General features: G+C 58.5%; 1 protein-coding gene across 5 annotated transcripts in view; it reads right to left on the reverse strand.

Moving 5' to 3' along the window:
- Window positions 1-26,271, reverse strand: part of GDPD5 (glycerophosphodiester phosphodiesterase domain containing 5) — an 82,366-nt gene that overhangs the window by 52,960 nt on the left and 3,135 nt on the right. The window lies entirely within an intron of this gene.

A 26,271-nucleotide genomic window follows, 5' to 3' on the forward strand; every position in this document is an offset into this window, starting at 1 on the left:
CAAGGATCCCAAGGCCGCCGCTGTGTGAGCAGATGAGCGCTCACTCTGCTTCGTACCTGAACGCTACACATCTGTTTTGGATTGTGTATTGTGTTTGTATATTCATGCTTTAATCCGTAGTTAAGTTCTCATGTTATGGAACTGATTTGCCTTGAACCCAAACTGTAAATAAAAAATGTCCGAAAGAGACAGAGAGAGAGAAAAAAAGATCCTAAGGCCTAAGTGACAAAGGGAATATAAAAAGACCAGAGTCTCTCAAACTTTAACATCCACACAAATCACCTGGGGATCTCGTTAAACTGCATGTCGGACTTAGTAGGCCTAGGATGGGACCTGGGAACCTGCACTTCTGATAAGCTCCCAGATGATGTTGATGATGCAGGTCCATGCAGCAAGGTGCTGGGGCCAAACTGCCTGAGTTAGAATCTTGACTATGACTTACTGTGTGACCTTGGGCAAGTTACTTAACCTCTCTCTGCCTCATTCTCCTTGTGTGTAAAACAACAAAACAATAATAAAGCCTACCCCATTCGGTTGATGTGGGGGTTAAATTAGTTAACATATGCAAAACATTTAAAGCAATTATTACTATCATTTCAAAATTAAAAATGGAGGCTCTGGGGAGCAAATGTGGCTCAAACAGTTGAGCGCCTTCTTCCCACAAGGGAGGTCCCAGGTTCAGTTCCCGATGCCTTCTCCAAAAAATCAAAAACAAACAACAAGCAAGACAAACGAAAAACCAACTCAGGGAAGCTGATGTGGCTCAGTGGTTGAGCACTGGCTTCCCACATACAAGGTCCCGGGTTCAATTCCCAGCCGCCAGTAACTCAGAAAAATAGAGACTGAGAGGTGGACACACCCAGCAAGGTGGCAGAGCCAGAGCTCAAACCCAAGTCTCTTACTGCAAATGCTGCAATACCTTTAAACACTTCTTTAGCGTGTCACTAAACGTCGCGGCCGGCAAGCGCTTCCCCCATTAGACAGACGTGGACACTGAGGCTCAGAGAGGGACGGGAAACCGCCCCCCGGGAAGGCGGCCCAGCGGTCTTTCCACCACGCCTGGCTGTCTTTCTGCCAGGAGGAGGGGGCCACGATTTTCCCTGAGGGTCCCAGCTCTACCCCAGGGCCCACCTGGGCCAGCTGTCCTGGAAACCACGTGTGGGATGGGGGGGCAGCCCCTCCCCACGCCCGCCCCGCCCTCTCCCCAGCTCTCCGTCCCCCACAGCCTCTGCGCCCCGGCCCGGGGGGGCTGGTGGTTTGACATCCTCTTTCATTACCCACATCTTACCTCCAGGCCGGGGCCACGGGCCAGCCTCAGGCCACCCAGCTGGGCGGCAGGCAGAGGGGGCACCTGCGCCTGCCGCCACCGCCTCGGCTTCCTAGCGCAGGGCAGGGGGAGCCTGTGAGTCACCTGGAGGAAGTGCTCGCCCCAGACAGGAAGTGGCTCCTCAGGCAGAAACCCCCGCAGGGTCTCCCCAGGGCAGGCCGCGTGGCAGGGAAGCCGACGGGGAGCGGGCAGCACCCGCTCGGGTTTACCTGAAACGCAACCTGGACACGGCGCTCCGCTCGGGGCAGCCTGGCCTGGGCCTCTGCCTGACTCACGTGTGGTGTCGGGTACCTCGGGCCCTTCCCCGGCCTCCATTCCCTCATCACCCGGCCGCTCTGAACGCCGGCTCCGGCCCGGCATTCTAGAGCGAAACGAAGGGCTGGAGGAGGCGAACACAGGGTTTTAAGCGAATGAGCAATGCACACGCGCGTGAATTACGGTGCCCAGGCCAATTCCAGCCAAGCTCGGGGTACCTCCAGTTCCCTTCTGTTAACTGTGTGAGACAGTTCTGCTCCCCGAGCCCCCGTAAAGGGAGGGAAGAGGGGCGTTCCCTGAATCCCACATGCCTCACACACGCACGACTAAATTCACTAGAGAGCCACAGGCCCCTTGGCCGCGTGTCCCCGTGACCCGGGGCCCCGCCCACCTGCCTCCCGCCCGCCACCACTCACGCCCCAGGGAAACGCTTCTTGTCTCTTGCTCTTCAGGAACAAAAGGGGATTCTGTCCAGATGTCCAGGGGAAGCTCTGTGGCTTGTACTGCTGCTGACACGGACACAGACACGGCTCAGACTGGGGGGGAGTAGGGCGTTGAGCAGCACAGACGTTTAAGGGAAGGACAAAGTCATTCGTCAAATCCTTTCTCTGGGCAGGAATCTGCGATCGGATCTTGCATGACAAAGTATTCGCTTCCCAGTAATGCTGAGCATCCTTTGGCGTGTGTGTGCTTTTCTGCATATCCCAGTTTGGGGCTCTACAAGTATTCCAGAATTACTGTGGTATTCATAATAATTACACAGAGTGGTCAAGGAACAGTGTGTCATATTTAACAATCCATGCTACTCAGAGTAAGGTGACATGAGGTACGATTCTAAATTTTTACATTGGCCACTAGAAGGACATTAAAGAACCAGAACTGTGAATAGATCCGTTTTGATAAAATTTTCAAAAACTTGAGTTAATAATCCATCTCTGTTTAAGTAATTCTATTTTAAAATCTGATATTCACTAATTACAATGTGTATGGTTTCAATAGACACATTATAATAGATAACATTTAAAATTTTAGTAGATAATTTTACGGAATAAAAATAACTCATGAGGAATGGATATGGCTCAAGCAGTTGAGTAGCTGAGCACCCGCCTCCCACATGGGAGTTCCTGGGTTCAGTTCCCAGTGCCTCTTAAAGAAGACAAAGAAAAAAAGCAGACGACAAAGAATAAAAGAAGACAGCAAAGAAACAACGAGCAGACAATGAGCAAAAACACCATCTACCAAATACCTGCAAGGAGCAAACTTGTTTCTCCCACACTCACTGCCCCAGCCTTTCCCCGTGTGCCCCCCAGGCAGGGTGGGTAAGGGCTCTAGACAGTCTAGATATGGCTTCCTCTTCCAGTATATCCACCTTATGTCCACCCCCAGCCCTGGGGTCTGTGGGGCCCCAGGCCTCGGGACGGGGCAGAGCTCACTTAACCAGGGGGCTGGGAGCAGGTCCTGCCCTCCACTTCCACCCAGGTGTGATCCCAGGAAATCAACTCTCCTCCCAGCCTTCCAGTGGCCAGGTCAGCTGTGTCAAACAGACTGAAGCCGCGTTGCAATCACCGATTTTAGGTGAGCTCATAGAAAACTGTGGTTAGGGGAAGCGAATTTGGCTCAACTGATAGAGCATCCGAATTTGGCTCAACTGATAGAGCATCCGTCTACCATGTAGGAGTCCAGGGTTCGAACCCAGGGCCTCCTGACCCATGTGTTGGCCCATGTGCAGTGCTGATGCACGCAAGGAGTGCCATGCCACGCAGGGGTGTCCCCCGCGTAGGGGAGCCCCACATGCAAGGAGTGCGCCCTGCAAGGAGAGCTGCCCTGCATGAAAAAAGTGCAGCCTGCCCAGGAGTGGCACCACACACACGGAGAGCTGACGCAGCAAGATGATGCAACAAAAAGAAACATAGGTTCCTGGAGCCGCTGACAAGAATGCAAGTGGACACAGAAGGACACACAGTGAATGAACAAGAATGCAAGCAGACATAGAAGAACACACGGCAAATGGACACTGAGAGCAGACAACGGAGGGAGGGCAGGGGAGAGAAATAAACAAAAAATAAAATAAATCTTATAAAAAAAGAAAACTGGGGTTAGGGCCGGCCGAGGGCTGACCTCCGCAGGGCACTCTGCAGGACGGCAGCAGCGCTCCCCTTGTGGGGTGGGGCTGGAAAGCACACGCCTGCTTCTCCTTCTCGGTGTGGGGCCCTCTCCTATTCCCTTAGCTTTTTTTTTTTTAAAGCAAACTTCCTAATAAATCGCTTCCCCACGAATCCTTGTCTCAGGGTCTCATTCCTTGGTCACCCACCTTCAGATACCTAGGAAGCAGGTGCTGGTCATTTTCCCATTTCAGAGACAAGGAAACCGAGGCACAGAGAGCTCCCACCTCTGCAGAGCAGCCGGACCAGGACTCGAATGGAGGGAGGCCGGCCCCATTGCAAAGCCGAGCACTGGCGGGCACCCAGCCCTCGGCCTCGCCCCTGCCTTGTTGTCTACCGCCTGTTTATATCCCCGAGTGCTGTCTCCCTCCTGGGCATCGGGCTAGCTGTTTTTTTTATTGGAAGAAGGAGGAGACTCTGTGGAGGCTCCAAGGGGGATGACTAAGTCCTCGGATTCCTCTTGTTGGCTCAGACCCTGTTTTGGTCAATCCTTGTGAATCAGGGCGGGTCTGACATTCTGGGAATGCAGGCGACTTCAAACCAAAATTTGATGAAAACAAGTTGTAAAAGCACTGGAGGCCGCTCAAAGCGGCACAGCCGACCCGGCTCCACCGAGCAGGGCCGGGCAAGCTGGGAAGAAGGGAGCACACGAGAGGGACTCAGGCTGCGCCCGTGGGAAGAGCCTCCCGGAGGCCGGGGCCGCGGGCCCAGACACAGGCTGGGCACGGCCCCTCGGGCAGCAGGTGGCTCCCCGGCCTCAGCTTCCCGGCCTTTCTTGTCTGGGCGTCGGTGGAGCCGCCTCCGTCAGTTCTGGAGCCACAAAGCCACCTGGTGCCAACCCCGCCCGGCCGGGAGCTTCAGCTGCTGACCCGGGACGGTTTATGAGGATGCTCTGAGTTTACGGGGCTCCTGCCCCCTGGAAGGGCAAAAGCCTCCTCAGGTGAGGGCGCTGGCCTTCCCCACACCCCGCTGAGGCTGCGCCCCTCCACCTCCGGCTCCAGGCCCTCCGGCCCCTGCTGCGGGCGGATCTTGGCCTCCCCGTCTCCCCTCGGCTGGCTCCTTCCCCCCAGGCTCCACCAGGCGGGAGCCCCAGGTCAGCCCCCTGCACCCTTCCAGCAAGCACGCCCTGGCTTTCCTGCCTCCTCGTCTAAACGTCCGCTGGTCCGAGCTCGGGTCTCCACTTCCTTCCTTCCTACCCACTGCTAAATCCACGGCCTCTGTCCTCAACGACCTCCCGGAGCAGAAATCCACTTCTCCACCCCCAGCTGACGTGGTGGCACGCGCCCTCCTTCCGGCCTCCCCCTCCCTTGCCTTCCAGGACACCGGTTGCTGCTGGGAGTCTCTCCCTCCTCTGGCTCCAGCCCCTGGGCTGCGGCTGCTCCTCCGGCTCAGGGCAGGCCTCCAGGGCAGCTGCGGCCGCTCCTAAGCCCTTCCCCGCCCCGTGCCCTTCACACTCTCCTTGGGCCATCTTATCCCCTCCCCTGGCTCCAGGCACCTGTGAGTAAGGACTCTCCAACCTGCCTGCCTGGACCAGCCTCAAGAGTATCCAGGGACTCTGGTCATCTCCTCCTCGACCTCCCACAGGACTCACCCCCCCAGGGGCCAACGGGGAGCTCAACACCTGCCCCTAAGCCTGCCCCTCTCCCTGTTCTCCCCACTGAAGGCACGGCCACTCACCTTCCCTACCTCCCTCCTCCTCAAACCCCCAACCCCACCTGTCACCAAGCCCTGCTCCCTTCTCTCCCCTCTCTCCCTCATCTCCTAGCCAACATCCTTGAGTTGCAACTCAAACTCCTCCTGCAGGAAGCCTTCCCGGACTCCCCAGGCAGACGCTGGCATGCTTTGTGCTGTTTTCACTGCGCTCTATCCATACACCCCGGAGGCCACAGCCATCCCAGTGTCCACTGCACACCTGGCCGCCCCAGGTGGTTTTGGGAGGGCAGGGACTGCGTCCGATATGACTCTGGGCCTCCAGCACCCAGCCCAAGCTCAGCACTGAGGGGGCCCAGGAAAGGTTTCTCATCTCGGGGAACTTGTATTTCTGTGGCGTTTGCTCCACTGGTGAGGTCTGGCTCTTCCTCAGCCCGCGGTCCTCGCAGGCCACAAGCTTGTCTCCTTGCTCTGCCCCTCCTCAGGGCTCAGAGCATGCCTAACCTGCTGCCATTCTCAAAGAGACCTCCCATGGGGCCTGGAGAGAACCGAAGGGGCCCCCTCACACGTGCAGACACACAAAACTACAAAATGCACGCTCACAGCCAGACACGGCGAGCACGGCGCACAGGCGCGCGGGAGGGCACGCAGGCGCGGGAAGGCGGGCTCCGGGGCCTCGGGCCCCAGCCTCACTCTGTGTCTGGCTCCAGGCCTCAGGCTGGCTTGCAGAGCCACCTCGTGCTGGACTGGCTGCAGCCCAGCAAATCACCGGCCTCGCCCGTGCGGGGCCTGTTCCCTTTGGACCCCGAGGGCCAGAGGAGGGTGGGGCGGGTGTTGGAAAGGAAGCGCAGGTGCAGGGGCCGTTCTCCACGCAAGGCTGGGGGCTAAGGAGGGGGCTGCGAGGGGGTCTCGGGCCCTGCCGGCTGCCCCCAGCTCGGCCGCCAGGCTCCCCCAGCCCTCGCTGCGGAGGAGGCGGCCGTCCCTCCCGCCCGCGCCTAGAGGACAGCCAATCTGAGCAGAGAGAAGTCACCACGCGTCCAGTGGGAAAAGCAAGTGCGGGTGCACACACCTACCACATGCAATACCCACGCACATGGCCAGAGGCAACTACCTGGATGTGAGCCCTGCGATTCCTGGCTCTCCCTACACACGGCCCCAAGTCCAGGCGCTCCCCAAGCCCTGCCGATTCTACCTCCATTACGATTCTGCGCTCCATTACGGCACTCCGTACAGCTAAGACGCAAACATTCCACACAGGCTTTCCTCAGCCTGGCCTCAACTCACCTCCCCAGGCCCCATCCTGGCCTCAGGAGAGCTCCTGCCAAGTGGAGCTAAGTCCCTTCTCCACACCTTTGCACAGCTAGTTCCCTCAGTGTGGAAACCCTGCCCACTTGTCTCTTCTTGGTGAACTCCTATGGATCCTTCAATACCCAGCTGGGAAATACCGCTGTTCAGTGGGTTTGCACCCATAGTGCAGATGTCGTGTAGTGTAGGAATCCGGTCCTAAAGGCAGCACGTCATGAGTTAAATGCCCATGATCAAAATCTTTCTTAAGGGGAGCGGATGTGGCTCAAGCAGTTGAGTGCCTGCTTCCCACATGGGAGGACCTGGTTCCATTCCTGGTACCTCCTAAAAACGAAACAAACAACAAGCAAATGAAAAGAAAAACAAAAAACAAAACTCAGGGAAGCCGATGTGGCTCCGTGGTGGAGCGCTGGCTTCCCATACATGAGGCCCAGGGTTCAATCCTCAGCCCTGGTACCTGGAAAAAGAAAATCACCCTTGAGTATATATACAAGTATGTATCCTTATTTATCCCATGCCGAGGCACTGTCCTTCCCCATGTCTGAGCTCATTTAACTCTCTGAACTCTCAGATTGCATTTCCAAAGGTGTCTGCAGCCATGCCTCCCACCCCTCCTGCTCCTTTTTTTTTTTTTTAAGATTTATTTATTATTTAATCCCCCCCCCTCCCTGGTTGTCTGTTCTCTGTGTCTGTTTGCTGCGTCTTGTTTCTTTGTCTGCTTCTGTTGTCGTCAGTGGCACGGGAAGTGTGGGCAGCGCCATTCCTGGGCAGGCTGCACTTTCTTTCGCGCTGGGCGGCTCTCCTTACGGGCGCACTCCTTGCGCGTGGGGCTCCCCTACGCGGGGGACACCCCTGCGTGGCGTGGGGCTCCCCTACGCGGGGGACACCCCTACGTGGCAGGGCACTCCCTGTGCGCATCAGCACTGCGCATGGGCCAGCTCCACACGGGTCCTGCTCTTCTTACCATGTAACTTGGACATCTGCCCACGGAGGGGGGGTTCTGTGTTCCCTCCACTTGAACCTGGGCGGCCCGTGACTAACAGCTGAAGGGTCTCTGAGTGACTTCCAGGGCCAGGTCATCAGAGGTGACAGGGCTTCTGCTTTGCTGACGGGAACTCCTGCCGGAGCCCTGCCCCACCGGGCACACACACACGGCTTCTGGACGGCCCTGCAGGGAGCAGCCCTAGCGAGCCCACGGCAAGGAGCCCACAGAGAAGGCCTGAGACGACACGAAGGGAAGGCAAAGCCCGGGCCACCTGCTCCGCTGCAGATCATCACTCTGCTAGCTCCAGCCACAATCAGAAGTACGGCAGGAGAGACCCTGAGCCAGAATCACTCAGCTGAGCACATAGAGACTATGAGAAAAGGCAATGATTGTTGTCTAAAAATCACTAGGTTTGGGGGTGATTTATAACAATAGTAGCTGGAATGACAACTCTATAATTTAGGAAATATTATTATTGCGACTTTAGAGAAGAGGAATGGGAGGCACAGAGAGGCTAAGCAACTTGCCCAAGGTCACAGAGCTAGTAATTGGCAGAGCCAGGATTTGCACCCAGGCAGTTTAGCCCCAGAGCCCACACTGTACACCGCTATGCCGTATTAACTGCCTCCCGGGTCTGATTGGTCTTCTGAGTCCTCTGGGCTCAGGGAGGTTGCTAAATAAAGGCTTGAAGGAAGGAATAAGTGACTGAAGAGCTGCATGAGCGTGAAAGCAGCGAATGTGCAAGCACCTGCGCCATGCAGGTGAGTCTGACACGAGCCCTTTGGCTCTGGGGGAGCGACGCTGTCCCCAGCCCAGGAGAGGTCAGGAGATCCGAGAAGCCTGGCTGAGAGCTGCTTCCTCTGCCCCTTCCAGGATTTTCCTGAGATGCTCCCTGCTCTCCGCCTCCCTCAACCCTGAACGCTGCTGGACTCAACACAGGCCCTGGGGAGCCAATCCCTCCTGCGAGGCCTGGGGACCCTGGGGGCTGCCGTGGGAAGGTCCCCAGGCTGGGAGGCTGAAATCTGAGCTTTGATCCTGGCATGGCCATGGAGTGGCTGTGACCGGCTGTGCAAATCCCGCCCCTCTCTGGGCCCAAGGGCTCTCTGGCTCCAATATTCTAAGACTCACTGTAGCAGTTTGATATGGTTATGAATTCCAAAAATAGATACTGGATTATGTTTGTAAACTGATCTGTACATGGGTGTGATTAAATTATTAGGCTTCGATTGGGCCACGCTAGTAGGGTGTTGAGTCCCTGCCCCTTGGTGGGTGGGGACTCAGAAGACACTTGGCAAAGGACAGAGTTGGAGCTTTTGATGCTGGAGTTTTGATGCTGGAGTCTTGATGCTGAAGTTTTGATCATGGAGCCCAGGAAGTAAACACACAGGAGAAGAACACAGAGGAACAGAGACGGTTCAATAGACACGGCAGAAACCCCGGGGAGAGAGACAGCCGTTTGCCTGATAATCTACGGCTGACCTTGTGGAGAAAACAGAGGAGCTGAGCCTGGAGAGCCATGAGCCCCGGGAAGAGAGGAAGCCAGGAAGCCTGAGCCCTCGCAGACATCAGCAGCCATCTTGCTCCAACACGTGGAAATAGACTTTGATAAAGGAAATAACTTAGGCTTTATGGCCTGATATCTGTAAGCTCCTACCCCAAATAAATACCCTTTATAAAAACCAACTGATTTCTGGTGTATTGCATCAGCACCCCTTTGGCTGACCAGCACACTCAGCTTATGTGGAGCTGGCCTCATCTCACAGCTGGGGTCCAGGCGAGCTGAGGGTATATGGGTTCCATAACCCACGGCAGGGGACCCATCCTTAGGAGGGATGGACAGCGAGAATGCGCCCGACCCACCACTCGCCGTGAGCCTGCTGTGTGCCAGGCGTCTTTCCACGCACACCTTCTGACCCCTGCAGCAAGCCTGCTGGGCAAGTTGCAGGGAGGAGAGACTCCGGCTCACAGCTAAGGTGAGGCGGCAAGCCAGCCACGAGCCCAGGCCTGCTCAAATTCAGAACTCCCATTCTGGGGAAGGGAGGGGGATTTGAGTGGGAGGGGTGTCCAGGAAGTCTTTGGGGAAAAGAGGGCATTGGAGTCGGGCAGGCTTTAGGCAAGGAGAGGTGGGCCTGGGGCATTGCGGGTAGAGGCTGGGACCTTCAGCATCTGCTACCTGCCTGCCTGCCTCCTGCCTTCCCAGGGCCCGGCTGACCCCACCCCCCAGCCCTCCGGCCCTCCCGAGGGCTGCCCTAAAGCAGTGCCCCGGGGGGAGCAGGGATGAGCCTGGAAGGAGGGAGGGACTTCTTGAAAACTTGCTGTGAGCTCAGGCCTCCTCACTGTGTGACCTTGGACCAGAGCCTGTCCTGGTCTGGACAGTGGGAGGGTGACTTAGGGTTCCAGAGCGTCTTCCAATTCTCACACAGGGAATAATCTCTGAGGGGGAGGGGGAGGGGGAGGGAAGGGGGACCGAGGGGCCAGCAGAGAGGGGCGATCAGGACACTCCACGGCCAGAAGTCCCAGAATCGGCAGCTGCAGCCTCGTGGTGCTGCCCAGAGCAGGTTCTGCCCATTTCACAGAAGGAGAATCTGAGGCCCAGCGGGTTGGGGTTTACTTCAAGCATAACAAACAGGTGTTTGCGCCTACTATGGGGAAAGGCACCCTACTTTACAGAAGAGGAAGTTGAGGCTCAGAGACTCGGCCCAATCACCTACTTGCCTGCGAGAGGGTGCCGATTTCTCCCAAGGCAGTGCTCTTTCCCCTGCTCCAGGCCGCCAAAACTGGAAAACGCTCTGGCATAAGCGTGACTCACTGCGGCAGGAGAGACAAAATGCTGCGTGCCCAGGGCTCTTCTCAAGAATTCTGACTCTCCCATCTTCCCCTTGGCTCTCAAGAGCCCCCAGTTTCTCCCCCATAAGCTGGGCCCCTAGGATGATCAGGTGGGACAGTCCTGGCGTCTAAGCCCAGCTCTGCTGCACACTTGCCACACCTGTCTTGCCGGGGGAGGGTTAGATGAGGCAAGGGCACAGACACTGAGCCCAGGGTCTGGCACACAGTAGGCACTCAATAAGCAGCTGCCATCCCCCATTTCCTCCTTTCAGGCAATGCTCTTGGCATCGATCTGGGCGTTCCTCTCAGAGGCTGGTTTGTTTGTTTGCACTCTTCCCAGAAGAGCTTCTCCCCCAGGACGTCCCCCAGGAGGCCCGGGGAGGAAGCCGCTGAGCCTGCAGCTCAACATAAAAACCATCATCATGGGAAAATGAGCGAGAAATCCCAGGGAAGCCCCAGCCGCTACCCCTGCACCCCTCAATCGCCCTCTCCCTTCTCAACCAAGGAAAGCCACCTGGGGCCCGGCTGCGAGGCCTGAGCCGATCAGGCTGCTACTTAAGCCGCACGTCCCCTTCTATTCTTAGCCGGGAGTGGGCCTGGCTCCTTGCCAGCTGCCCGCTGGTGCTGGCCAGCCCCGGGCACGCCCACCAGGAGATGGGGCTGGGGGCCGATCTCCGCTGGGTCGCGTTCATCCAGGTGGGGGGACCGTGACGACAGGAGGTGGTGGGCGCACAGCTGTTCCTGACCTCGCTGAAGCCTGCGCCCGCACGGAGGGGGCTGCAGAGTGGTGGGCCCCAGCTGCCGGGGTGCTCAGAGTCTGCAGAGGGGCTGTCTGGGCTGGATGGAGCTGTGGATCAGGCGACCGGCAAGGTCACCTCCAAATCCAGCCTGGTTCCCAAAGTCTTGATTTCAAAGGTCCAAGAATCTAAGATTTGGGGATAGAGAGATACCACAGTTCTAGAGGACTGCAGCAGTTTGATATTATTGATGAACTTCAAAAAGAAGTATTGGATTATGTTTATAAACTGGTCTTTTCCTCTGGGTATGAGATTATATTGGATTCATTACTTCATCAAGTAAACCTCTTATGTCAGTAGGGCGTTGAGTCCCCGCCCCTTGGTGGGTAGGGACTCGCAGATAAAAGCCATGGTAAAAGACAGATTTGGAAGGTTTTTGATGTTGGAATTTGATGTTGAAGCCTTAAACTGGAGGCCTGGGAAGAAAGGAACCCTAAGCCTGAAAAGAAGCAAGCCCTGGGAAGAGAGGAACCCAGGAAGCCTGAACCCTCACAGACGTTGGCAGCCGTCTTGCTCCAACATATGAAAATAGACCTTGATGAGGGAAGTAACTTATGCTTATGGCCTGGTATCTGTAAGCTCCTACCCCACATAAAGACCCTTTATAAAAACCAATCGATTTCTGGTATTTTGCATCAGCACCCCTTTTGGCTGACTGATACAAGGACCAAGATTCCAAGATGCCCACAAAGACTGGCGGCCGGGCCTGATGGGTGGCCCCCAACGTCCCATCCCCTTGGCCCCTTAAAAGGATGAGGATGGATAGCTCTCTCCCAACCCTGGCTCAGGCAAGGGAGCAGCATATACAGCCCAGGAACAACAGCCCTCTTCCCCCAAGGGGGGCAGAAACTCCTGGGGAACTGCTGGGGGCTGCAGGACATGTGGGCAAAAGAGGAGGGGGTGAGCCAAAGCTGTCCCCAGGCCCATCGATGCCAGACACTGCTGTTCCACCTTATGGTCTCCCCCGAGCCGGCAGGGCCAGCCCACCCCCGTCAGACAGGCTCAGAGAGCCTGGGTGACCTGCCCAAGGTCACAGGCTGAAACGAGCAGGAGCCAGGGTGAACAGCCAGGCTTGGCTTCTAGGCCATTCCTCACCTCACCTTGTGACTTCAGGCCACAGCTTCCTGCGGCCAGCTCTTCCAACTTCCTCCTTTGGATGGGAAAACAGAGACCCAGGGAGAAGAAGGTCAGGTGCTCAGGGGGAGCTGGTGGCCAGGCCAGGCTGAATTGTTCCCAGGCTTGGGGAGCACTGGCCCCCCCCACCCCCCCGTCCAGGTCCCCACCATTGATCCTCTTCTGGGGTCCTCCTCTCACCTGCCCAGAACCGGAGCTCTGAAGGCAGGGCTAGCTCCTGCTCCCTTGACCCCCAGCACCAGGATACAGGGACAGGCCCACGAGGTCAGCTGAGGGCTGAGCGCCGAGCCGGGCAGGTGGGACGATGGGTCCCAGCCTGAGTCCCTCCCATCCTCATGTCCGAGGCTGGCGGCTGGACACATACATGGTCTGGCAGGGCTGACCCTGACACGTGTTGGGGACGATCAGAGGCTAATTAACCAGCTGTCCCATTAAGGAAAGCAAATTAGGCTCCTCTTGGCTGGCCATCACAGAGGCTGCCGGTTCCCAGCATGGGGACCCATCCTTGGCTTCCCTCCCTGCACGAGGGTCAAGCACCCCCGGGGCCTCTGAGCACCTACTATGGAGTTTCAATAAAATTGTATAGATTTCTTCTCATCTGATCCTCACAACAACCTCCATTCTAGAGAGAAGGAAACCGAGGGACAGAGAAAACTAGGGCCACCCCCTCCCCCAAGGTCCCTGGCTAACAGGGCAGAGTAGGACCACCCATCCATGTCTGTCTGGCTCCAGAGCTTTCCCCGGCCCCAGAGGGGCCTGTTAGAGGAGAGGCTCCTCTGCTGGGGTCATAAGAGAGGAGAATTTGTCTCAGCTGTGCCAACCATTTCAAGGAGTAGAACAGAAAATTTCCCCTTTCCTGCTTAGAAAGGCCACAGAGCAAGTATGTAAAAATACCCACTTTCTTGGCTGTGGGCCAGAATGAGATCCTCTTTGCAAATCAATGCCCTGCTAGGAGCCAGGCACCCAGCTGGGTGTCCCTCCCAGGGGACTGTTGCTTTGACCCCCCCATAGCCTGGTGAGCCGGCCTTCTCACCCCCACCTTACAGGTGAGGCCAGCTGAAGCTCAGACTGTCACCACCCCAAGGCTGCAAAGGCCCAGGAGAGGCGGCAGGATGGGAGCCCAGGTATGTCAGAGACCCGGGGGCGGCGGGCGCGGGCAGGGTAGCTGATGCTCCTCCTCTGGGTCCTTTTTCCTGCAGAGTCCACGTTGACACTCCACGGGCTCCTCCCTGCCCCGCCCCATCCCCACGCCAGCCCAGGCAGGAGGAGCATCTGTGATGCCCCCGGGTGCCAACCCAGCCCAGCCCCATGGGACTAGGACACCACCTGGGAGCTTCTCAGGAACGAGGGCATGGAGAGGGACCGTCAGCACTCCAGGAGCAGGGACGCAGGACACACCCGGCCCTGTCATCTCCACCTGGGCAGGGCTTTCCCCAAGCACGCTGGGTTCGAGGCTGCAGACCTCGAGTGGGTGCCCGGGCCGGGCCTGAAATAAAGCAGCTCAAGCAGCATCCACGCCTGAGATCTGAGTGGCTCCAGGCACCCCCCTAGAAGTGGAGGGGATGGAGGGGGATCGTCTTGCTCGGCCCCTCGGGCCCTCTGGCCACCAGCCCCAAGACACCCAGGGACAGAGTCCCCTGGACGTTGGCAGGTCCTGCTGGACCCAGCCCGTGAGCAGGGCAGACACGCTGGGGTAGGGGAAGGGCTAGTTTCTGACATCTGCTCCCCACCCTTCCCCAGAGGCCAGCACCCAAGCTCTGCAGGCCTCTGGGTGGCAGCTGGGGAGGGGGCAGTATCGGGTTCCAGGCCCCCCAGAAGGGGATGCTGCCGTCTCTCCTTCCCGGACACACAGACACAGGAATGCAGAGCCTGGCCTGCTCCTGTGACTCTGTGCATAACTGACAGGCCGATCCTCTCCGCCTGCGTAACCAGGTAGGGGAAGCGTGCAAGGAGAATCGTGAGCCCGCCCAGAAGCACTTGCCAGAAAGGGAGACCAGAACATGGACAAATAAATATTAACAAGGCCTGTTTACATACGTAGGGGGTAAGTCAGTTTCTGATAGACTTTCACAAACTTTATCTCACTGAATCCTCACGAGAGCCCCTGTGAGGGAGTTACTATTTCCCCATTTTACAGATGAAGAAATTGAGGCTCAGAGGTTAAGGAACTTGCCCATTTTCACACGGATGGAAGAAGCAGAGTCTAGCCCAACTTCCTACCCTGCACGCAGCTGCTACAGGCACAACCTTCAACCCCAGCCGGACTCAAGCCCTTCCCGCCCCTCGCCCCCATCGGCACACAGTCCGCGCCTGTAGAAGAGCCATCAGCCAGGACACCAGGACGTTTTATCCTGGGCTCGGCAGGTCAGCTGCTGAAGGAGGAGAGAACGAGGCAAGAATCTGGCCGGGCAGAACCTGACCTCTGTCCCCTGCCCGACTGGGACGGTGCAAGCCTGGGGAGCCCCGGTGCTGCCGGCCCCTGCACAGCCAGCCAAGAATTCCGCCGAGCAGGAAGGGCCAGGCTGGTGTTCTTGCCCCGAGGAGAACACGCGGAGCCGGAGGCCCAAGAGGGGCTTGTCCAAGGTCCCACGGGGAAGAGTCCGTTCCATCCACAAACACGGACCGGACACCCGCCAAGCATGGTACCAGGTACCGGGGACGCGGGATGAGCGTGATGTGGCGCAGCTGGCCTCGGCCACCTGCCCCAGCCCCATCTCCCGCAGCCTCCCTTCCCCTCCTTTGGTTTCCAATCCACCAGGCTCGCCCAGCATCCTGACTGTGCAACGCCACACGATCCCGCCTCCTAGCTGCTCCCGCCTCCGTATCTGCTCCCTCCGCAGCCTGGCTCTTCCAGGAATGTCCTGCCCAGCTCCCCGCAGCCTGCCTCCCCACCCTAACCTCCGCTCCACTTTGCGGGAGCCTCGCTGAGGGATTCCAGGGCAGTGCTCGCCCCTCCTGCCCTTCCCCCTCAGAGCTCAGGGCACCCCTGACTCCTTACAGCAGGTGCACCCGGCTCTGCTGGGGCAACTGTCCCTGGAACTCTCCTTGGCTCCCCTCAGCTGTGACACCCCTTAGGACCTGTCCTAAGGAGGGGCTCAGGAAAGTTCGGTGAGGTTGAGGAAATGTGTCACCCACCCACCAAGGAGGCCTCGAGCAATTAAGATATCATGTATTCCTCTAAGGCTTGCGTTGGGATTTCTTTAAAAACCATTAGTGGGCACGGGGAAGTGAAATGGGAGACTCTTGGACGCTGGCTCTGGGGCCCCGCGCGCAGTGGGTGCCTGGTTTGGCAAAAGAAGAATAAAAATATCTCCACCTTCCACTTCCCCAGGTGGCCTGAAATCCCTCCGCTACTACCAATTCTTTCCTGGGGCTAAAAACTGCTCCCTGTGATTCTCTCTCAAAATACAAACAGCTCTGGCTGGAGGCTCAGGAGAGTGAGGGTTTGACAGATCATCTTTTCCCAAAGTGCTTTCTTTAGACTATTGGTCCCAGGCCCTGCTCCCTGGAAGAGGAGTTTCATAGTCAAACAAGCTTCATGTTCAAAAGAGGCTGGCTGCCCACCGTGCCACCTGTTGGGCATCCCTAATTCACGTTGACATGTTAAAGGCGCTGTTCTCATTACGTGATCTGGCATTTCCCAAGTCTGCATGTACACGGATCCCAGAATCCATTACCATCCCACGGAACCAGGGATCCTCAGAGCACAGTTTGAGAAGCATGGACTAGATGGTGTACCCCAGGTCCACTTTGGAACAAGATCTGTACATTAGAGGGTTTGCAGGCTGGCAACCTGCCAAAGCCACAGTGCCCCAGGCTGCCTGCTCTACAGAGGCAGGTCTACCCAAGCCACCAGACGGTCTTCAGTAACAAAGGAAAGAATGAGGCATCTGACAGCGTGGGGGGGGGGGGCAGAGAGAAAAAGTGAAAGGCCAGGCTGGACACCTGAGCGCCAATGGCGATTCTGCTGTTCCCTGCAAGTCACTGGGCAGGAGGCCTCATTCTGCTGAGCACTGCTTTGCTGGTCGCAAAATGGGGATAATACCATCCTCAGGGCTGTTGTGGCTATTGTGTGGTAATGCAAGCAGAAGCAGATTGCAAACTCTAAAGTGCTGCACCAGCATTTGCTACGCCCATTATTACCTCCCAGCACGCACTGTCAGGAGGGTGCAGTCCTGTCTTGATGGAGCGCAGGCTGCCGCAGGTGTTCGATCAGGGTTGACTGATGAATGAACGAATGATAAATCCCCAGCCACGCCCCCGTGCACCGATGGCTAGTTGAGTAGATAGGAATGGATTCATTAATTAATTAACCAATGCTAATCAACTCAATTGTCCTATTTCTCAGTCCCCAAATGGTAGAAGAAGCAAATTAGGGAGGATGCGAAATACACACACACATACCCAGAGGCAGGAGGGGGGAAGAAAGAGTGCCAGGGTGCTGGGGCCACCACTCTGAAGGCACAGAGTGGGAGGAGCTGGAAGCCACCCAAGGCCGAGGGCCGAGGGCCCCAGGGCGGCCAGTCTGGGCAGTTCCAGCACAGAGGCTGTGCTCAAGGCCCATCCGTGAGAGGGTAACGGGCAGAGGAAGGGCCCGCGCCATCCTTCACACAAAGGCACAGGGAGCAGAAGGAACCTCGGGAACGTGAGGCTAACCTACCAACCCATCAACACATTCGAGCACAGGACTCGCACTTTAAAAGCACCTACTGTGTGCCAGGCAAAAGTCTGTTAGGGACTGGGGCTCCTGGGACATGTCAGCCAGCATCGCCCAGGGAAGATCCTGGTAAATGAGGTGTTGGGTCACTTGAGGGCAGAGAGGAGGTGTTGTGGAGGAAAATCTCTGGACCGGAAGTTGGGAGGAACATCAAAATTGCCACGGGACCTTGGGAAGTCACCGTCTTCTCTGAGCCTTTGTCTTCCCATCTATAAAGTGGGGCTGATCATGAAAGTCATGAAAACGACGTCACTGCACCAAGCACTGAACCACCTGCCACCAGCCAGCTAGGTGGGTGCTGCAAACTAGTTTTCGTGGGATATTATTATCTGTATTAGTCAGCCAAAGGGCAGCTGATGCAAGATACCAGAAATTGGCTGGTTTTTATAAAGGGTGTTTATGTGGGGTAGGGGCTTACAGATTCCAGGCCAATAAGCATAAGTTACTTCGCTCACTAAAGTCTATTTCCGTGTGTTGGAGCAAGACGGCTGCCAACGTCTGCCATGGTCCAGGCTTCCTGGGTTCCTACATTCCTGGGGCTTGCTTTTCTCTGGGTTCAAGGTTCCTTCCTTCCTGGGGCTGGCTTCTCTTTCCTCTGCGTGCTGACTTCCCGGGGCTCCAGTTTAAGTTTTCAGCATCAAACTCCAACATCAGAAACCGTCAACTCTCTTCTTTGCCATGCCTTTTATCTGTGAGTCCCCTCCCACCAAGGGGCAGGTAATCATAACTCAATCATGCCCAGGTACAGATCAGATTACAAACATAATCCAGTATTTCTTTTTGGAATTCATCAACAATATCAAACTGTTACGTTGTCCTTTTGCCTGAGGTCAGAGAGTTGGTGGGAGCCTGACTTTAAATCCAGGTTTGCCCCGATTCCAGAGCTCACCCTCCCCTGCCTTCCCAAACAAGTGCCATGCTGCCTTCTCACGGGTCGCTGTGCTTGGTGACATCAAGGATATAAAAGGGCTTTGTAAAGTTAAACTATTATGCGCCCAAAGCCAACAAGAAAAAAGTCCAGATTCCTCCATGAAACCAAACACTGCAACTGGCAGGGACATTCAGAACTGGCCGCAGCCCAGAGCTCCCGTGAGCTCCCCAGCCCCTGACGCCTGCGTTCCTTGGCCCACAGCCTGCAGGGAAGGGGACCCGGCAGCCCCGGGAGCCCCTGCTAAGCCTCGGGGCCCGCGGCAGGGCCCCGGGGTGAAAGCAGCAGCCCCGGGAGTAGGGCGCCCCCGAGTCCCCATGGGCCCTCCCAGGCCAGAAGGCGGCCTTGTGTGGGGCCACCTCACTCTCCTGCACCCCAACCCTGCCAAGGGGAGCGGGTGGGTGCCACGGGCGGCGTGTGCAATCAGCGCCCCCCACCACTCCCCACTGACAGGCCAGTCACCCACCTCTCTGTGCCCTGTTTCCCACCTGTAAAATGAGGGATTAAAGCAGACTTCGTGTGGGAGAGGGTCCCCTGAAAGAAGGGGCTCAGCACACAGGACTGCCATCAGTTGGGTAAAACTAGCTGGGTAGGTAGGAAGAGAAGATCCAGGCTCCTGGCTCTTGGAATCCCTGGACTGAGGAGGAAGTGCTACCGCACCCGCCAGGAGCCCCGACATCTGCCAGGAGCCCCGACATCTGACGTGAACTCCGCCTGCCCTTGGAAGCCTGGTCTCAGCTCCTCCCCTCACCAGCCAACAGCAGGACCTAATCTGCACCTTCCCAGGTGGGCTGGGGCCTGAGGGTGATGGGGGGAGAGGTGAGGAAAGGATCTCCCGGCAGAACTGCTCACTGGAGGGCTCATCATAGAGACGGGAGCCCCAGAGCAGACATTCTCACAGGCCAATAGTGGCCCAGAGATGTCGCTAACTGGCTCCAAGACACACAGCAAATCAAGGGTAAAATGGGTCCTGGAATCCAGGCGTCCCAGCCCAGGGCTCTCTCCATTGCCCCGGAGTCACCCCTTTTGGAGCATGGAACAAACACGGAGAGGAAAAACAGGGTTAAGAATCAAGGCAGTGCACGCCCCTGCCCCGCTCCTCCAGGCACGGCCTGGCCCAGGCCTGCCAGGCCCCACACTCCCCTTCCCTGGCCCATAGCCTCCTGGGGGCATGCTGAGCTCCAGAGGGCATGGTCCATTCGGGGGGCCAGAGCCCGAGGTGGCCCGGGGCTGACCCATGAGCCACGCCAGCTGCCCAGCTCCAAGGGTAGTGTCTACAGTGGCTACAGCGGGCCCGCTCTGGGCTGGACCCGCTTCTCTGTGTCTCTGAGCTCACCTGGAACCAGCCTGCCTGAGACTTTTCATCCCCTCCTGGGATAAGGCTCTCCCTGGCTAGGGCACCCAGGAAGCCACCTGCAGCCCGACTTGGGGGAGGAGGCATGGACTCAGGCAGCCCCCTCAGTCCTTGACTCTCCTCTGTAGCACAGGGTGGCTGAGGAACAGGGGAGGGCCAGGCGGGCTCCTCCCAGCCGCACTCAGCGCTTCAGGTCTCACTGACCGAGCCCTCGGAGGTCCTGCTCCCCACTTCAGAGCTGGGAAAAGAGAGGCTCAGAGCCACTAAGCCACTTGCTCACCGAGTTACTAAGAAACTGAGCCAGGACCCAAACCCAGGCCTGCCTTATTCCAGAAGCTGGGTGTTTCCCCCCCACCCCTCCCGTGTGCTGTGGCACCCTGCCTGCCTTCAGACCCTGACGGCAGAGCCTGCGGCCATGCCCCAGCTTGGAGGCCCCTCCAGGGCAGGGGCGCCTGGCTCATCTCCCTCCCACAGCTCCCAGCAGGACCTGAGGACACCTCGTCCAGCTCCCTTCTAACGCAGGAGGGAAAACCGAGGCTTGGTCAGTGAGAGGCCACTTCTCACAGGACGTGGTTTGCAGGAGAGGACTCGGGTTCGCTGAGAGGTGAGTGTCCACCAAGTGACAGAAAACTGTCCCCAGAGCAGGGTCTGGACCGAGACAGGTGATAGTCCCGTCTTCCCGCTAGCGGTCCAACCGTGCGCTGGGCTCTGGGTCCCCTGAATTTCTGATAAGAGCTCAGGCCCTCGGGACTGGGCCCTGCCTGCTCGCCAGGCCCTGCTCTAAGCACCTGACCTGTCTTCACCCATCTAATCTTCCCCACAGCCCTGTGAGGCTCTCTCTTGTTATTCCCATTTCAAAGATGAGGAAACCGAGGCACAGAGAGTAAGGGGCACATTACGTGGTTTCCCAGCTACACTAAACGGGGGAGTCAGGACTTCGGGAGGAAGTCTGCATTCCGAGGCTGTGCTCTAACTACTCCTCCACAGGGAAGGTTGTCCAGAAACAGGCGAAGAGATGGGAGGACACGCAGGCCAGGCTCTCTGAGGGCTGTAAGGCAGGGCTGGACTGAGAGTGCTGGGCAAGGCAGGCAGGGGCCTGGGCACGGGTCTCTGCAGGGTGCTATCCCTGGTGAGACAAAGACGGAGAGACGGGCGCCCCAGAGCTCCTCCCCTGAGAGGGCTGTGGCAGCTCCTAGGCCCTGATTCACCTTTGGGGTGGGGGCTGAGCCCCTCCTCCTTTCAGGGGCTCTAGCAACAACTGATGACCCTGAAACTGCACCCGAAGGACGGTGAGTCCAGTGCACGCCGTGGCTTTGGGTGGAAGAGTGCGGAATCCTTCCGTGTGCCCGGCCAGGCCTGCTCCCCTCCCTGCTTGGGCCCCAGAGGCCCGCGGTGGGCTCCGTGCCGCTGGCCTCCAGGTAGGCCAATCCAACAGGAAGCACCAGTGGGAGACTGGAGGACGGAGGGAAGCGCCCTGAGGTTTCATTCCCCCGCTAGGTCTCCTGGGTCGCCGGGCCCCTGACGAAGGCCACTCTCCTGCTATATGGCCCCCCCCTCCCCCGGCCCACAGCCACCACCCTGCCCTCGCCCTTGCCGGATCGCTTCCCCTCCTGGGCTGGGCAGGTTACCCGGGACTTCTCTGCTTGGGCCGGGGTGGGGCCAGAGCAGGAGAGCAGGTGGGGAGAGCAGGTACGGCCACCACTGGCCCCTTTCCAGCCCTCCCCTGCAGAGCCCCCAGCTCCTCCCGCAAGTACGTGGAGAGCAAAGCTGAAAACGGCGGCTTGGAGGGATGCACGCCACGAGGGGCCTGGCTGAGGCCGGGCGCAGGGCGGGCAGGGAGGCACCCAGCAGGGGCTCGGCCTCTGGGGCGGGGTGGGAGTCGGCTCCCCAGGGCACACTCCCCGCAGCCCAGCCCCGGAGCTCTCCACGCCAGGTGCCGCCTTCCCTGCCCGCAACCACCCAAGGAGGAAAGCCCTACTGAGGCCCAAGCAGAGGAGACAACGGGTGCTTAGAGATGAAAGGACACGTCCAGGGCCACGCTGATGGTAAGTGAGAGCCGGGACTCAAATGCAAGTTTCTCTGCCTCCAAAACCCGGCTTGGCCATACTCTTTATTGAACTGGCTCCCCAGCGGCGCTGACTTAAGTGGGGTGGATTATCAGTGAGAGCTGCCCAGAGGCCTCCAATGTCCTCCCAACACCCTCCTCTGGAGAATAAAAAAAACTCTGAAGGGCTTCAGTGCTCGCAGGTGGGGCAGGGGCCCCAAGCAGGCGGGGCAGTTGGGTATCCGGCTGGCGAGCAGAGGCAGACAAAGCCCCATTGTTAAGGAGAGCGGGGCACTGGGGCCATTAAAACAAACCGAGCAATATAGCAAGGTGGCGGGCCGTCTATCCTCTGGAGGGGGGGGCAGGACTGACCGTAGATGCCAGCCCCCATCTCTCCCCCTGGCCTCAGGGGCCTGGGGCAGTGGGACAAGCCCTGCATGGGGAGTCTGGGTCGGAATCGAATTCTAGGTGCTGCTCTTTCAGGGACTTTTACTGAGCATCCATGATACACCCTTTCAGACAAAGATTATTAATATCCCTGTTTTTCAGATGAGGAAACCGAGGCTCAGAGAAGACACCCAAGCAGGGAGCAGGGGAGTATCGGAACCCAGCTTATTGGATTGCAAAGCCTTTCTCCTCCCCCCAGCTCTCCAGACAGGGGGGCCCCAGGGAGGGCAGCACCACGGAGGGAATGAGGAAGGGGGCCCGTGTCCTCCCGGGATCGCCGCCGGAGGCCGCCGCAGAGGGCAGGCGAGGGCTACATCCGTGGGCCTCCACCCCGGCTGCACAGAAGCCTCTGGAGAGCCTTCAAAACTGCTGGTGCCTGAATCCCACCCTACAGATTCCGGGGTGGGGCCCGGCAGGAGTTTTCAAAGGATCTTAGGTGAGTGTAAGGGGCAGCAGAGTTTGAGAGCTGTGGGCCTCGATGGCCACAAAAGCCCCTTCTACCGCAGAGGCTCCCACCTCTTTAAGGAAAGAAGGGATTTATTACCCTGACCCCACTCTGCCAGAGGCGGCAACAGCAGGGATGAGGCCGTGGAGGCAGCATGTGGGGAGCTCTGACTTCGGAGGTCTCTAAGGTGAGCCCCTTTATCCCCATTTTTTATTTTGTACTGGGGATTGAACCCGGGACCTCGTCCATGCAAAGCAGGTGCTCAACCACTGAGCTACACCTGCTCCCTTTTTTATCTGCTTTTTAGGTAAGGTGAGCCCCTTTAAAGTGACTTGGCGGGAAGAATCCTGGCTCCCTCATCAGTGAGAGAAATCTCCCTGAGCCTCCTGGGTAGGAGGGTGGGCTGAATTTTTCATGACGTTTTTCTTTCGGAGTCCACTGGTTCCAAAGCTAGACAGCTGCGGGCTTGCTGCTGGAAGGGCACCTCTGCCTGCTGGTGGGCCTTGGGGGCAAAGGATCAAAGACCTCAAGGCAGGCCTGGTTATGCTTTTCTGCAGGAGATTTGGTCCTAAGCCCGGGAAGAGCTGGGATCTCAGGCCAGCAGCCCGCGCTGCCTCCCACCTGCCCCCTCGCCTCCCTCGTGCCCTCGAATGTCACAGATGGGGAGACAGCGTGGGCCACTGCACAGAGGAAGGCCCATGGTGTCAGGCAGGCCTGGGGTCTGCCCAAAGCCCACCCCTCGCTGGCTATACGACCTGGCCAGGAACCACTCCTCTGCAAGCTCATTTGCTCTGCTGAGCTTCCAGATTCAACTCTAGGAGCACCACCTCCAGGAAGCCTTCCCTGAGTGTCCAGCCCAGCCACGGGCAAGCCCAGCCCTTGGCCTTCGCTGTCACATCCTGTCATAGTCAGTGCGATCATTGCTTCTGTGTCCACCCCCTTCCTACCAGGTGACCCATTCGTTCATTTTATAGAGCAGTTGCCCTTTGCCTGGGAATCCTTCCCCACACAGTTCCTGAGCACCTGTTCCTTTCAGATGTTCTCCTGGATGCGGGAGAAACAGCAAAAAAAAACCCAGCTAACAGCCACTATGTGCCAGTCATATGCCGGGCATTTTTCTGAGTGCTTTGTGTGTACTAACTCATTAAATCCTTACAACAACCTGATGAAGTAGGTGCTATAACGGTCCCCAGTTTACAGAAGGGAAAGTGAGGCCCAGAGAAGTTAAACCACCTGCCAAAGTCACACAGCTAGTCAACAGGAAAAGCAGGATTCCAACTCAGGCTGTGCTCCTCAGCACTGCCGCATACCACCGCCCGCAGACATCAGTGGGACCCCACCTGCCTCAGGAGCCCACTTTTCACAATGTGCAACTTTGGTTTCTGAGTGTTTACTAGTTTACTGTCTGTTTCTCCCCCACACCGAAATCTTCAAGCATGCTACACTGAGTGTGTGTGAGAGAGGCTGGCAGAACACAGGGGCACCAAACAAGCACTGCTTCCCTTGAAGGACGGCCACGCTGTCTGCCCAGCATCCCCCGGCTGGGCCGGCAGCTCCCCCCGGCTGGGTGGCTCCCTCTGCTAAGGCCCGGATGTCCCAGCCTGGCCCCCGGCCTGAGCTGCTCAGGTCTCTGCGCTGCCCCTGCCCGCTCACACACGGGGCTGCCTGGGAAGGTGCGGTGGGAATCCCGTCTCTGCAAATCCCACCTGACCTCGGGGTGCCCCCCCCCCCCGCGGCAAAGCGGCTTCCTCTGGGAAGCCCTCCGGGCCGGCGTCCCTCGCCGGACTCTTCATTCAGCTTCTTACTGAGTCACTCATGCACGAGGCCAACCAGGGGACGGGCCAGGGAAGTCACGCCGACACAGCACCCGCCTGTGTGCCAGGCCTGGCCCGGCGCCTGGCTCCCGTCATCTCATTTAACCCTCGCCACCCACGTACGGGGAAGGACACAGCAGCGCAAGGCGCGGCGGCTTGCCCCGAGGCCCCCTGCTCCCACTGACCGGGTGCTACTTTCTGCCAGGCCTGCTGGCAGGCCCTGGCGGAAAGGGGCGCAGTGGGGGGAGGGAAGGGGCACAGAACCTACTTCTGACAACTGGCAAAGGAAATGCGTCACCGCCCCACTCCCCAGGCCACATCCGTCCCAGGAGTGGAGGGCTGGGGTCCCCGGGGAGGAGGGTTGGAGGCCGCCTGCTTGGGAGGGCTGCAGGGGGCTCGGGGAGGAGGCTGATTCAGGCCCGGCTGGGCCCCTCACCGCTCTCCTCCCATAGCCACCAGCCCAAGAGAACGGGCAGCACGCCAGTGCCCTGTGGGTGCTGCAGGGGGAGAGGTGGGCTGCCCCGGCAGCTGCCCACCCATGACCCCGCTGTGGCAGGGCCAGCCCGTCTCCGGCCAGCCGGCTCCCAATCGCAGGGTCTCCTCTGGGCCGCTAATGCCCGTGCTGCCTGCAGCCCGTGCCGCCAGCCTCCTTCGGGGTCAGGCGGCCGCTAACCACAAAGCCTGCTGGCCAGACGGCAGCGGGGCCAAAAATCACAGCCGCCCGCGACACCACATCCTCCGCCGTGGTGCTGTGGTCTCCTCTTCCTCCTTCCAGGGCCACGAAGGACACTGCAGAAAGCTGGCGGGACAGGGGCTCGGCCACCAGCCTGCTCACTGTACACGGGGGTGGGGGGTGGGGGGTGGGGGGGGTGGGGGGGACAGATCAGACAGGGAGACCGATTCGCCCAGTCACACAGCCGCGGGTGCACAGCTCGGCGCCCCGGGCTCCAGCCAAGGGGCTCCATCCCAGGCCCCTGCGGACTCCAGCACTGCCCTTCCCTAGCTGGAGAAGAAGATGCCTTTCAGTACTTCTTGCAGGTAAATCCCACTCTCCAGGCACTTGGGGGGAGCTGAGGAGAAAGGACGGCTCCCATAGGCTGTCTAGGCAGGGCTCAGGCCCGGAGAGGAATACAGATTTCCTGTTCAGGCTGTCATGCTCCCCAGGTTTAGCTGTGTGACCCTGGATAAGACACTGCCCCTCTCTGAGCTCCAGTTTCTGGGAGTCTCTGCTCCTTGCGTTGTTGTGAATGAGAGCATCTGTAAAGCACTTTGCACCCCGCCTGGCTCCTTGTGAGTACCCCAGAGACGGTGCTGAGCACTGGGCTGGGGCTCACGGAGCGGCTATGGTGGGCAAGGCCTTGACAGCCCCTGCTGGGAGCCTGGTCTTCCCTTACCGGCGAGGAGGGAGCTGGGCACCCCCGCGCTGCTTCTGACCTTCAGGGCCCTCCAGCCCTCTTCTCCACACCCCTCACACCCAGGGTCACTACTCCAGGGCTCTCGCCACCTCTGCTTACTGCACCGTGCCGCGCCCGCAGGCCCCGGAACCCCCTCTGGGGTGGCGTTCATGATGAAGCTGCCCTTCGCAGAGCCCCTGTCGTGCTCTATGCGCTGTATATGTGACCTCAAGGTCACTTGTAACAGCCCTACCTCATTTTACCTGGCCTGGTGGGGTCCGGGGTCTTGCCCACGATCTCAGAGTAAGCAGGTGGCACAGCCAGGAGTCCACCCGAGCCTGCTGAGGACCGCTGCCCGCTACAGCCAGCTGCCTCCCGCTCTAGCTCAGACACCTTCCTCCTCGAAGCCCTCCCGGCTCTTCTGGCCCCCAGGACCTCCCCCTGCCACCTCCCACCCTGTGGCCTCCCCCTCAACCCTCCCCCTCACCACCCACTTGCAGTCGAAGCCCAGACTTCGCTTCTAGCTCAGCTGGTCCAGTTCCCATTGTCTCCTGGGAGTCTACCGCAGCCCCCAACAGGAAAGAGCCGGTGATAAGTCACTTTCTCCTTGTCCCATCCCCGCCCCCATATCCAAGACTGCTTACAGTCTCAGCTGAGCACGGTGCAATTTCCTTAGCCTGCCTCCCA

This window comes from Dasypus novemcinctus, chromosome 10 (genome assembly GCF_030445035.2).
Source record: "Dasypus novemcinctus isolate mDasNov1 chromosome 10, mDasNov1.1.hap2, whole genome shotgun sequence".
NCBI lineage: Eukaryota > Metazoa > Chordata > Mammalia > Cingulata > Dasypodidae > Dasypus > Dasypus novemcinctus.